We start from the raw sequence: 12,912 nt of genomic DNA, 5'->3' as shown, positions 1-12,912 counted from the left end.
AGGCTCTTCTTGCCTGCTTCTCTTTACTCTTCATAGGTGGTCCTCTCTAAAATTCTCTTGCATTTCTAATCCAGTCTTAGACACTGCTTTTCGGAGGACCCAAAATGACTCAGTCAGCACTGGGTGTGACTCAAGAGAGCTGATAATAAAATGAGGTTTAGGGTGTAGATCACTAACTATTAGCTGGTAAGAAGGACCTCATTTCATGTGTTAGGTGGGGTACAAATAGTATCTCAAGTCCAAGGTGGTGTCCCAATTGGTGAAGGCTACACCCATGATGTCCTGAGAAAATAGCCCAGTGGATGGATATGCCGTTGCCAGAGGAATGATTCAAGCATTTGAAAGCTGTGGCAGGAACAGTTCATATAAGGACAGTGAGGTGGTTGGCCTTTACTGAGTTGTATTGAGTTGCAATGCGGAGAGATGATGAGAATAGGCCAATAGCACACAGTTAGAGACTAAGTATGAGAGCTAGAGGACCTCAGCTTTCAAAGAAGTCCTTATCTTCTGCAATAGGAAAGCAGACGTAGTTAATTTGCAAACAAAGTATTTAATAGAGACTTGAACAAATATTTTATGCTAAGGTCAGAGTTCTGGCTGGGAAACCAGGACCTCTGAAACATGGAATAGGTCTGTCTGAGTAGATGCCTTCATGATTGTGGCTCTGCAGACTTACCTGTACTTTCAGGGTTTGCAAAGTTGCCCCACCCCTACCTGTAAAAGTTAGCACTTTTGTGTGGAGGAAGACGCCACAGAAGTCTCTCCGCTATGAAGTAACAAGTGTTTCCCAGGATATGTAACCTCCTCTTCTGACTATCACACTGATCATTAAAATGGTTAAATTCCATTATAGTTTATAACTCTGCTGGGAATGGTTTAGATTGATAAGACAGGAAAGAGATTATATCTCAGAGAAGCTGAAAGAATTAGCAGAACCTATTGTTACCTGGTCAAAGGAACCAGAATGTAAGACTGAAGAAGCAAGAATTTATTGACTTGGGAGTAATTTCTTGGGACACAGGATACGATATTGCTGGCAAGGATTTCAGAAATTGATGGCTCTTAGAAACCTGGAGAAAGCAGTATTTGCCCATATTGAGCAAATATGAAATGTCTGAGTTGTTGTAGCAGGAGTGAGAGGAATGAGAAGGCTGAGGGTATGGGTATGCTGGAGTGAATATATTGCCTAAGATTGAAAGACTCACCAGAGCCATGTATTTCCCAGGAGAGCCAAGAGGACACACTATCCACCAAGACCATCAGAAATATGCTTATGCGGGACACCACCATCACTAAGTTCAGTGGTAACTTTTATCTGCAGGTAAGGGTTGAGAGTAGAAGCAATCACAGAGCTTGGCCTGTTAATAACAATGGGAAAACAGAGGCTTGGAAGAGCTCTGAATGAGCTGCTACTCAAAGCTGTGTAGGTGGTGGACCTGAGCGGTGCCTGGGATAGGCTGTTCTATCCATGGAAATGAGCTGCTCCCATCTCCTTCTACGAGAAAGCCTGTTGTAAGGAGTATAGTCGGTGGACAGTCTCCAGTTGTTGCACCTTCAGGATCTACCTTAGTGTTCACATTAAGGCCAAGCTCTCCCCAGGCAGCTTTTAGCCAATGGCTAATTATAAGATGGGGGAGAAGAGAGGATTACCAGAGGCAGCCATTTCTGCCTACTGCAGGCCTCCTCAACATGCAGTCTTTGCTCCAGGGATCCCCACTGGCCTGGTCGAGACATCCATGGAGCTGACTGCAGTCTGAGCACTTTCTATGCAATGCTCTTTTGTCTCCCCTCTTCCTTCACAGATGCCACATCTGCATCACAACCCGAAAGTGTGCCCTTATTCTGCTCCCTGTGCCTTTTATACTTCACAGTCATTTTTCTCAATAAATCTCTTAAATTTCTAATTCTTAGTATCTTTTCCCCAGAGGATCTAAAATCACATAAAAAGCTTACAAACAAGGGAATCAGGGACTATCATGTAAGAAAGGTGAGCTGGGAGCCACAGATATTTTAATAAAGACCAAGGACTAATTTACACTTTCTGCACTGACATTTCTGAGACCTTCATAACTGTCTCAGTGCTTGTTGCTTTTTGTTTACTGCTGCTTGATTTCATTGTATTTATTCACAGTAAAAACTATAAAAAATTAAAATGAGTTGTCACCCCAGTTTCAAAGAGAGAGGGAAAGTTAGAAGTCACTTTCTGTTTTTCCAGTAGCATAGGCAGAGTAGAATCCAGCAAGGAAAAGCTGTTGGTGGCAGAGAAAGTGATAAGCTGTGTACTCAGCTACAGGTAAGAGGGAAGAAACAAAAATCTACTAACAATCGTCTGGGGCCAGGCTGCACACCTGCCCACTGAGATGGACTTAAAACATTAAGGTTCCAAACAGCCTTTCATGTTCCCTATGTAAAGTGGTCCTGAACACAAGTCCCTTGGTTTGACATTTTGGATGTTTATAAATACAACCTTCTCTCCTTCAGTAAGGCAAAAATAAGAGGACTCCTAGCTGCAGAGAAAACATGAGAACAAGAGCTATGTTCAAAACCGACCCAGCATAGAATAAGGGAATAGGACATTTTCCTAAGGTAGTAATACAATTCCAGAAATACTGATTACTATAATGAGAGGTAAGTATGAGATTATTTGGTTTACTTGGGAAAGAAAAAATGGTGCCTAAACTGACTGGCCAGAGTGAGAGGAGATGGAATAGAGAAACTGGCAAGATCATAAACATGGAACAGCCAAACAGAGAAGAAAAATCGCTACTGATAATAACTATGCTTTACTAAGACCAAGAAGCAGACACTCTTAATTAAATTAGAAATTTAAAACCAATATGTGTGTGTGTGTGTGTGTGTGCACGCGTGTTAATTTCAGGTATACAGTACAATGGTGAGACATTTATATAACTTATGAAGTGATCCCCCTGATTACTCTAGCACCCATCTGGCACTACACACAGCCATTATAATAACATAGACTATATTCTCTGTTCTGTAATCTATATCCTCATGACTGTTTTGTAATAACTGATTTGTACCCCTTCATCCCTTCACCTTTTTCACTCAGCCCCTTCAACCCCTTCCCCTCTGGCAATCACCAATTTGTTCTCTATTTCTGTGAGTCTGTTTTGGTTTAATTTCTTCATTTCTCTTGTTCCTTAGATTCCACATATAAGTGAAATCATATGGTATTTATCTTTCTCTGTCTGACTTATTTCACTCAGCATAATATCCTCTAGGTCCATCCATATCGTTGTAAACGGTGAGATTTCATTTTTTATGGTTGAGTAATATTCTATTGTATATATGTACCATAACTTCTTTAGCTAATCATCTATTAATGGGCATTTAGGTTGCGTCCATATTTTAGCTATTGTGAATAGTGCTGCAGTGAACATAAGGGTGTGTAGATCTTTACTAACTAGTGCTTTGGTTTTCTTTGGTTAAATATCCAGAAGTGCAATTGCTGGGTCAAAAGGTGGTTCTATTTTTAACATTTTGAAAAAACTCCAAACAGCTTTCCATAGTGGCTGTACCAATCCACACTCTCACCAACAGTGTACGAGGGTTCCCTTTTTTCCACATCCTCACCAACACATTGTTTGTCGATTTATTGATGATAGCCAACCAGATATTATTAATAATAAGAGTATAACTTCCTGGTATGATCCACACTCCCAAACACAATATGTCTACTAAAAAAAAAACAAAATATAATACAGATAATTAGCATACATATGATATAAAAAGAAAAATAATCTACTTTTTTACCATTGCCATATTTATGACCAAATTTTTTTTAGGTTTATCACTTATTGAGGATCCTAATGTGACAAATTATGTCTGCCTGTGTTTTATTGTCTTTATTATTTTATTCAGATCTGATTTCAATATCCAGGGTTTTTCTAGACACTGAGAGATGGTCTTGCTTTAAGCCAGGTAAGTTACTTAACTTCTCTGAGTCTCAATTTACTTATCTATGAATCAATACTTGGCATGTGTGTCTCAAGGTGCTGTTTATAAAGATAAAGAGAAATGTATATAAAATACCTTTTGTAGTTCTTTGTATAAAGTAGATATCATTTAGCAATAAATGATAGTTCTAATTAGTAGTAGTGGTAGAGTAGTATTAATAGTAATTATTGTGGTGTTAGCAGTAGACATCTGATATCAAGTACTGAAATATGACATACACAGGAACTCTTATAGAAGACTTGAGAAATGCACAAAAGTCACTTAGGAACAAGATGACTAATTTTATTCATTTTATTTGGGATCACTTGAGATAAACTAAGCACAGTCCAGATAAGTAGAACCACCAACCCACCTATAAACCTACGAGAAATAATTAATGGTTGTTCTCAAGCCATTACATTTAGGGGGATTTGTTACATATCAATTGCTAACAGATACAGAGAGTAATGTCACACACACACAAAGAACTTGATAGATTACATTTTTAGTTGACATTTTGTCATTTTTTTTTTTGGAAAAAATTTTTAATTTTATAAGAAAATTAATCTTCATAGTTCACCTTAAACAGCTTGATATGTATCTTTTTCACACCTTTCTCCAAGTTCTTAGAATAACATTTATACTCATTTATCTGATTTATCACATATACACTGATTTACTGTTTTTTTCCCCCTAAAGGTTTAGTTTAAGAAATTGTAGTGTACATATTTTTATTTGTCTTGCTTTGTAACCTAGCAGTACACTGTGGCAATAATTCCAGTCAATAAATGTAGATACAGATCATTCATTTTAAGAGCCCCATAACATTTTATTGCATAAATGTACCATGTTTATTCAACCCCTAATCATGACTATTGAGGTTTCTAACAATTTCTTATCACTACAAAGGTACAATAAACATTCTTCAACTATCTTTAATCTAAATCTCTCTAAGCTCTTTTTAAACTTCTAATATCCTATATATAGGTGTTTTTATTTCTCGGAAGTGATAATGACCCAGAGGAGATAGCTAGGTCAACAGGTAGGTGTATTTAAAATGATTAAATCTGAATAGTTTGCCATAAGCATGAAGAAATTCACATTACCATCAGCCATATAAGTTATGCATTTCCCTCCATAACTCCTGTCACCATCTCCTCCACCTCTAGGTCTTCTCTTCCCTTTTGAATTTTGCGTAACCGTGCATGGAGCACTGACCCTGGCTCCATGAGCACCAGCACAAGAGACAAATGTTCTCTACTTCCCACGCTCTTCTCTCTTGCTCCTGACGTTAAGGCGGGGCTCTCTGGCCGCATCAGTTGTCAATTAAAGCCTAGCCTGCTGGTGCTCCAATCTAGCTGTTGCCTCCTTTGCGTGGTATCACACATTCCAGTTTCCATCCTCTGCCATGTTTCAGCAGTTCTCTCTCTGAAAAGGAGAAATGCCCTTGACCTCCAGTTCTCTAAGACTTCTAGAGTGTCCAATATCCTAATAGAGATCTGTGGAATTCTTCGTTTCTCTTTTTATTTTCTTTGTTGTTTTTTCTTTTTGTTTTCCAGAGGCTTCTCTATGTAAAGCTCTGAAGCAAATCTGCAGGGCAAAAGACAGAATTTGAGGAAGATCTGAGCATTATACATAAGCATAAGTCTATGTATATAGACTACTCCTTCATTTAACTTGCCACACACTATGTTCTCGGTAAAAGCTTCCTAGATCATGCTATTCCTGGGGGCTCTATGGTCTTAGTCCACCACTAGCCTTCCCGAGATGCTTGGATTTGTAGTGCCCATAGTCTCGGATCTCCTTTACAGCTACAAAAGTTCATTCCTATTTTGGGGTGCCAAAGGGAAGTGGTTTTTCTTCATTATTTGTTCTTCTCTAACAAGAATTTTCAGTATTGACTAATTGATGGTCCTTGCACTAACATTATTTGATCTTATTCTATAAATTAGCACATGTTTAATTGCACAGGACACAAGAGAAATCTAGAGACACCTAAAAGAAAAAAAAAACTTGGAATAATTTTAATAAACTTTATTTCTTTTTTTCTGGAAGACAGGGTAGAGAGATATGCATATGAGTATAGGCCATAGTCACGTTCTCGAGCTCTATGACATTGGAAGTGACAAGAGAATACGGATATAACTGGGGCCAAAATAAGCCTTTTTCCTTCCTATCTGCCTATGACCCTGAATTATTTATTATTCTCGGAAGAACAATACAGATCAATGTGAATGTCATTACAAGAACTAAAGATTTTACTTTTATGGGAACTTTCAAAAGTCACTGTGGATGAGTTGACCCATCTGGGAATGCTGACATTATTCTCCTTTTCTCTGCATCATCTTTTCTGACTAGGCAGGCAGTTAAATGGCTCTACAAGTGAGGGACCATTGTGATATGAAACACGGTGATGACTTGCCTGGAATAGGATGGAATTGACACACTAGCACCTTGTAGAGATGTAAGTGCCAAAAACACAGTTGGAATTTTGATGGGTAACAATTACTAAATTTGAATAATTAATGAAATCTATTCTTAGGGATTATTTGACCCAATAATTATTATACAGAAAAATTAAGTGTGTATTTGAAATCTACATTTTATTACCAATGATGAGCCTGTCAATTCTGTCTCATTAGCCAGTTTTTCTTACAGTATAATGTTAATAGAAGGAATGTCACTAGAAATCAGCTTATAGCAAGATACACATACAGGGTCTGTGGATTATAAACTGTCAAAATAATTCACTATTTTTTTTTTACAGAATATCTAATAATCTGATTTATTTAAAAATAAATATGGCCCAACCAGATAGCATTTTACACTTATCACTCTAGCAACTTCACTAGGAGAAAGGAAAAAGATACGGAAAAAATCAACATTTATATATTGGTTAAATTTAAAACGCTGAACTCTTTATATACATTCTTCCCTTAATTCTCACAACCACTTTATTACTAGTCTTCAGTTATGAAGAAATGGAAGATTTGAGAGATGAAGTCCCTTCCCAGTTCACAGAGCTGATCAATAATTGAAGTGGGGCTTGAACACAGATAATTCTGAATCAGTAGCCAAGGCTCCTTCCATGCTCCTTGACATGAGGTGTCTTTTCCACTAGGAGAACTCACCAGAGTCAGGGACAAAATGAAAACAACAAAACCAAAACAAAATTAAGCCATTTAAAAATTTATTTCAAGTTCTATGTAGAGTGGAATTCAGAACACTTGGATTTTTTTAGATTAAACTGAAGTGTCGATGATATTTCTTACGTGAGACAGCTACTTAAAGTTGTGGTTCCCAACTCCTTGGGGTTACAATTTTGTTATTGCCACAAGGCAACTTTCAAAGGAGTGTCAAGAAGAACACCCATCTGGGGCAGAGGCAGAAGCTCGGGAGTTACCAGGAGCTGGCGTGATGTTGGAAACAGCCTCTGTAGCATTCATTTTACTCGATTCATCTTATTTCATCCATCAGACTAGGTGGGTTAGAGGAACATGAAAGTATGAAGTTATTTTAAAATGTTGCCAAATGTTTCTTTCAAGAAAATACGATTCAGATTTGGTACATCATTGTGTTATTTACAAGGTCAGCATACATGTTAGAGACTAAGTAGGAAGTCTGGAGGTCCTGGACTGACTGCATGGAAAACTTTCATATAAGCACCATAACTGTGTTCTGTTTGACACCATGAATTTTGTTAGGAATCGGTCCATGATAATAAACATGTTGATTTAAACTCTGAAACCCTTAAGCAACAATATGTATAAACAGTAAAAATAAACTAGAGATCTTATTTAAGATGACCAGATAGAAATGAGACGGAAAAGGAAAAGTTCTAGAATTTGAATTATTTGTCTTCAACATGGGTCTACTGGTGTAGATGATTGTTTTTCAAATCACAAGTAATGAAGTCAATTTGGTGGCACTAACGGACATTATTTTAAGATGAGATAGAGTAGGAAATAGTAGCGTATATTCCCCATACTAAAAAGTAAGTATTACAATAGTCATGGGCATGCGAACTACAACATGGGGAATATAGCCAGTAACATGGTAATAACTAAGTATAGTGGGTACTAGACTAATCGGGGGGATCATTTTGTAAATTATACAAATGTTTAACCACTATGCCATACACCTAAACCTAACAAAAAATAATATTGAATGTCAACTGTAATTGAAAAATAAAAATAAATTTTAAAAGTAAGTACTATTGTGGTAAAATTTTATCTCAGTTATGTACATATTTGCACAGTAAGTTTGTGAGTACTGGTTCATATTATATAGTATTTCTTTGTGTGTTGCAAAGAAATTTGAAATTCACTGGTCTTGATGATATCTAATGTGCCTTCCAGCTCTAAAACCACACAATTCTGCTTTTGTCTGAACTGTTTGAATCTAGATCAACTATTTGTAGCCCCTGATTTTCCCTGAAGGTTGTTTAGGAATAGAGGTGGTATGGGGTAGAGGTTGCTCAGGGATAGCTACAAGTAGCCTCAGAGAGGCTGATGTGTCAGAGCTGCAATACTGGGGCAGCTCTACTTTCTTATGCTATTTCCTGCATTGTTGAGCAAGATATTCAATAAAGAGCAATACGGTTACCAGAAACAAACAAACAAACAAAAATAGCTCGAAACTTATGGTCTAGGCAGAAGCTCAAAAATGTGGAGCCAGTGATCCCCCACTCATACAAGAGAAGAGATGCTAAAATGAATTGACCTCCCATTATGGGCCAAACACATAATGTATTGTATGTATTACATGTTATACATATAAGTTTATTGCATTTTAACAATCTTCTTACTTGATTATTATGTCTCTCTCCTCTCTTTTCATAGTTGAATAAAATAAAATTTAGAAAAGTAAATAAATAACTTGCTCAATGAGGTCACGGATTTGAACCAAGCCTAATTCAAACTGGGTATATCTGGTTTTAAAGCTTATCTACTTTTTATTGCATTGCTATATCTTCACAAACTAACATGTACCCCTTCTCCTTATTGCTGAGATAAACAAATGATGTCAAATGCTTTTTGAAAATGCAATTTGAATTTTCTTTGGAATTACTAAGGGTTTAGAAGCTTGATTGAACCAAATATTACAGATTTTTTTTTTTTTTAATGAGGAGTAGAGAAAGAAAAGGTAAGAATGTATTGGTAATCATAGATAGGTGAGATCCCTAATTTCAGACACATTTTTAAAGAAATACTCTCTGAAAAACAAAGTAAAAAAAAAAAAATGTGGTGAGAGGGATGCAGAATTCGGCTTTCACAAAGTAATGAACAGCTGGAGTGTTTCTGCCTAATTTATCCTATTGCAACAAGTTTGGAATTTTTAAGTTTTAGGGAGGAGAGATGAAATGAAGTTCATGTTAGTTTTGGGTTATCTTTGTAACAGTTACTCTTTGACACAGAGGAATCTTCAACTTGAAAATCTAGATAGTTGATAATCATCCCCAGAGCTTGGAGCATTAAAATTCCCACCTAAGGAACTGTTACCCACTGAAACTGGCCTCTTTTGTGAGGCGTCATGTCTTGGCTCTCCTGCCATAGTCTCTGCCTCCCCACGAGAGCCGTACTAGCATTTCAATGAGGACATGTTCACAGGAGAATTCTTTAAACGCTGAGCTTCTGGTTCATTCAAATTTCAGTTTGGGGCTCCTGGAAAACACCGTGGAGACAGGACAGATGTGCCAGCGAACTATGAACATCTGGAGAGTTTAGCTGTGGGTCAAGATACGCTCCAAAGGTATGATGACCCCCCTCTCATTTGCAGTGACAGGAACCTCTAATTTAAGGTTGGTGAAGCCCCTCCAACCTGCCAGGTCACATTTCTAGGCAGAAGATGAATTGTACTGTTACAGTCATGCCACATTTTACAGACCTTGTTTGGACAGTAAATTGGCCTGAATAAAATATGAAGAACCTGACTCTGATTCCAATGCCCCAGTGAGATAGATTCAGAGCCTACGGGGAAGGGCTAAGAGGGTGTGATTCTCTCCAATCAAGTAACTAAATAGCAGCTGTTCCCATAGGCAAGAAGTACAAATGACTCTGCTACTGAAATAGGCTTATAACAAATCCAAATTAATCTTTGTGAAACTGTGCTCTAAATGATTAGTGTTAACAAGCATTTACTTAGACAGTTGCACTATTTTTTCTTCTCAAGATTTCAGAGCCCAGCAAACCCCTCATGCCCTTCTCTTTATTTTCTCATTCCATTTCAGTATGTTTTCTTCATTTCTATAAAGAAAAAAATGCCAAGAATCTGCACAAAAATGTGGCTGTTAGGAAAAAATGCTAATTCCGATTCAGGGCATGGCCTGAAGAGTCTACCCAATTATTTAGTACAAATCAGTAGGTGACCTTGACCCACAGGAATAATGTAAGCAGACTAAATAATTAATATTTGGTCTACCATTTCTTAATATTCAGGAGGTTTGAGAATGAACTATAGAAGTGCAGTTCAAGGTCTAAATTTGACTATAGGTATTTTCCTTTTTACTGCCAATGGTCTTATAATTCAAATAGTACCTGCTTTCCTAAAGGATTCATGCCATTATCCAATTCAGTAATCAGATTGCTTCTCCCAGCTCTCATTTTCTACCTAATTCAAATCCTGCCCAACTTGGTCACTTTTGTGGACTATTAAAGCATTAGATACAGGCATGAAAAATGATTGATTAAAAAAATAAAGAGATGCTAGTCCCAAATAACATCAGAAAGGTATTGAGACATTGCGGCTATTTGTTCTTCTCTGGCCTCTGTCACATTTTTTATTTTTTTTTAGAGGCAACTTCATAGTTGAGAAAGAGGGGAAAACAGCATTTAGAGGAGCAGAAGACCAGAAGAGTGAAGTTTGGGCCACCTAAAAGAGGAAGAAAAGGCAATTAGGAACCTAGAATAGCAGATTGAAGAGGTTGGACATGCTGTTGTATGGGAAATGCAGCTGCTCTCTGTCATCGTATATTCCTAAGACGTACGCCAATGCCCCTCTCTCTTAACCTGTTGCTCTTATGCGCTTTTCCTCTTCTCCCCACAAGCAAACTAATAAAAATAACAACAAATTCAATTTCAGTGTCCTAACAAGAAATATGAAGTACATGTCAGAAAGCATTACAGTGTATAAAGAGCTGGAGGTTGAGGTAAGACACCTGAGCTGCCATCCTGGCTAAGCTGTTAAACAGTGCTGCCCTGTGAGCTCCCAAGTAATTAGAGAAAATACCTCTGTTCAAAATGCCCTTTCTCTCAGACAATTTGGCGCTGTACCTATATATGAGGTTGCCCCTGTCAAGAGAAATAGGGACAAAACATGGTTTTAAGTAATCAATCAACAAAAAAAATGTTATGATTTTTATCTCTTAGTTTCAAGGTAAATATAGGTACGATGTAAACCTGGGCTGCTTCTCTCATTGATTTCTCCTATTGAATAAATCTCTTTCCTTTATTCCTTGGGGTTTGCCTCATCTCTTTTGATTTAATTTTGTGCCCACACAGAGCTTCCCTGCTTTTCACAAAATCTTTAGGGCATGTCTCCCTATCTACAGTTTTGAATCAAGAACAACCTGATGGCTCTATTCACAAAAGCTATGTATGACTTTTCTAAACAGTTCAAGTATAGGTTTTAATCAATTCCCTTTTATTTTGAAATTTCTCTGGAGTTATTATGCTTGTGGGTGCTAAGACTCAGCAAGAGATGGACACAAGTGATTAATAAATTGTTCATTAAAAAATATTCTGATGAGCAATGTCTATCAGAAAGATTTGTTTGGCAAATTATATGAAAAGAAAATTTCAAGTGTGTGAGTTTTTCATTTCTTATTTGTTGTCTTAATGTAGATGCAGACTGAGAAATAAATATAGAAATTAGAAATATGTGAAAAAATAAGAGATAAAAGAAATTCATTGATTATTTCTGGGGATCTAGGAAAAACTAGTTTTCAGTGAGCATTCTATAAATTTAAAGAATAGAAAATGATGCATTTTATATACATATTTCTTAATTCGATTTCAACAAAAGGAACAAAATACACAACATAAAATAATTGAGACGTCTTTTGTTTTTTAAGAGAAAATTAGGTTTCCAGATTAATTTTCTTTGCTTATTCTATGATTTTCCTATTTCTTCCTTTGCCTCTTTCCTCAAAAGGCTAAGTGTCAAAATTCCAGAGCCCAGTTGTACTCTTTAGGACTTAGTTTTCACTTAGCCCCATCTTCCTTCATGACATACCTCCCAATGTAAGGTAAACATCAGCTATATTTTTACCAAGTTTTGCCCTCAGTCTACACTTAGTTAAAGTGTTTGTAGACTAATTATCCACTGGATAGAACTGTGTGGTGTGTACAATTTGTCTATGCACTCCCTCATTCCCTGTATTCCTAACTTTTACCCATTTTCTTCTCTTTATTATGACACTTTGACCACAAGTGAAGGAGGGGAAAATAAAAACTGTTCAGTGTTTTGGTAGGAAGATCAACTGTATTAGAAATGAAAATGAGTGTCTCAAATGAAGTATGGAATTATCTGTGCTTTGTGCATATTCATAACTGAGAGTTAGTTGTACTTCACCATAATCACTCACCAAGTAAGATGTAAGAACTGACCCTCTAAGCTGCAACATCTAATTTAATTCCAAGGATACTCCAAAAAAAGGTCACTGTGTAAAGGGATAAACCAGGATTTTCTGTATTCCCCTTTCTCTCCACTCACCTCTAATGAAGGGTAGCTAGCTGCTCCATGCAAATTTTTAAACATAAATTTGAATGTTCTGCCTCTGCTACTATGTACCAGGATGATCAAATACACACATTACTTACAAAACATTAGCATTGCTGAAACCACAGACAGATCATTTTCCATTGCAAGCAGAGCAAAGAACAGCTATTTGTATGGATTTACAGAGTGATTTGATTGTGTACAAAAGGAGAGAGTAAAAATCACACCAGAGTAAAT

At 36.9% G+C, this 12,912-nt stretch overlaps 1 long non-coding RNA gene across 1 annotated transcript; it reads left to right on the top strand.

Moving 5' to 3' along the window:
• Positions 1 to 9,592: 9,592 nt before the first annotated feature.
• LOC107516273 lies at positions 9,593 to 11,031 on the top strand. The gene is made up of 2 exons (XR_001598245.2): positions 9,593 to 9,708; positions 10,750 to 11,031. It is a non-coding gene; the product is annotated as an uncharacterized LOC107516273 (long non-coding RNA).
• The last annotated feature ends 1,881 nt before the right edge of the window (positions 11,032 to 12,912 follow it).

This window comes from Rousettus aegyptiacus, unplaced genomic scaffold (assembly GCF_014176215.1).
Source record: "Rousettus aegyptiacus isolate mRouAeg1 unplaced genomic scaffold, mRouAeg1.p scaffold_m13_p_1, whole genome shotgun sequence".
In the NCBI taxonomy this organism is placed as follows: domain Eukaryota; kingdom Metazoa; phylum Chordata; class Mammalia; order Chiroptera; family Pteropodidae; genus Rousettus; species Rousettus aegyptiacus.
Note: the sequence above shows the minus strand (reverse complement) of the source record. Positions and strands in the feature narration are given on the sequence as shown.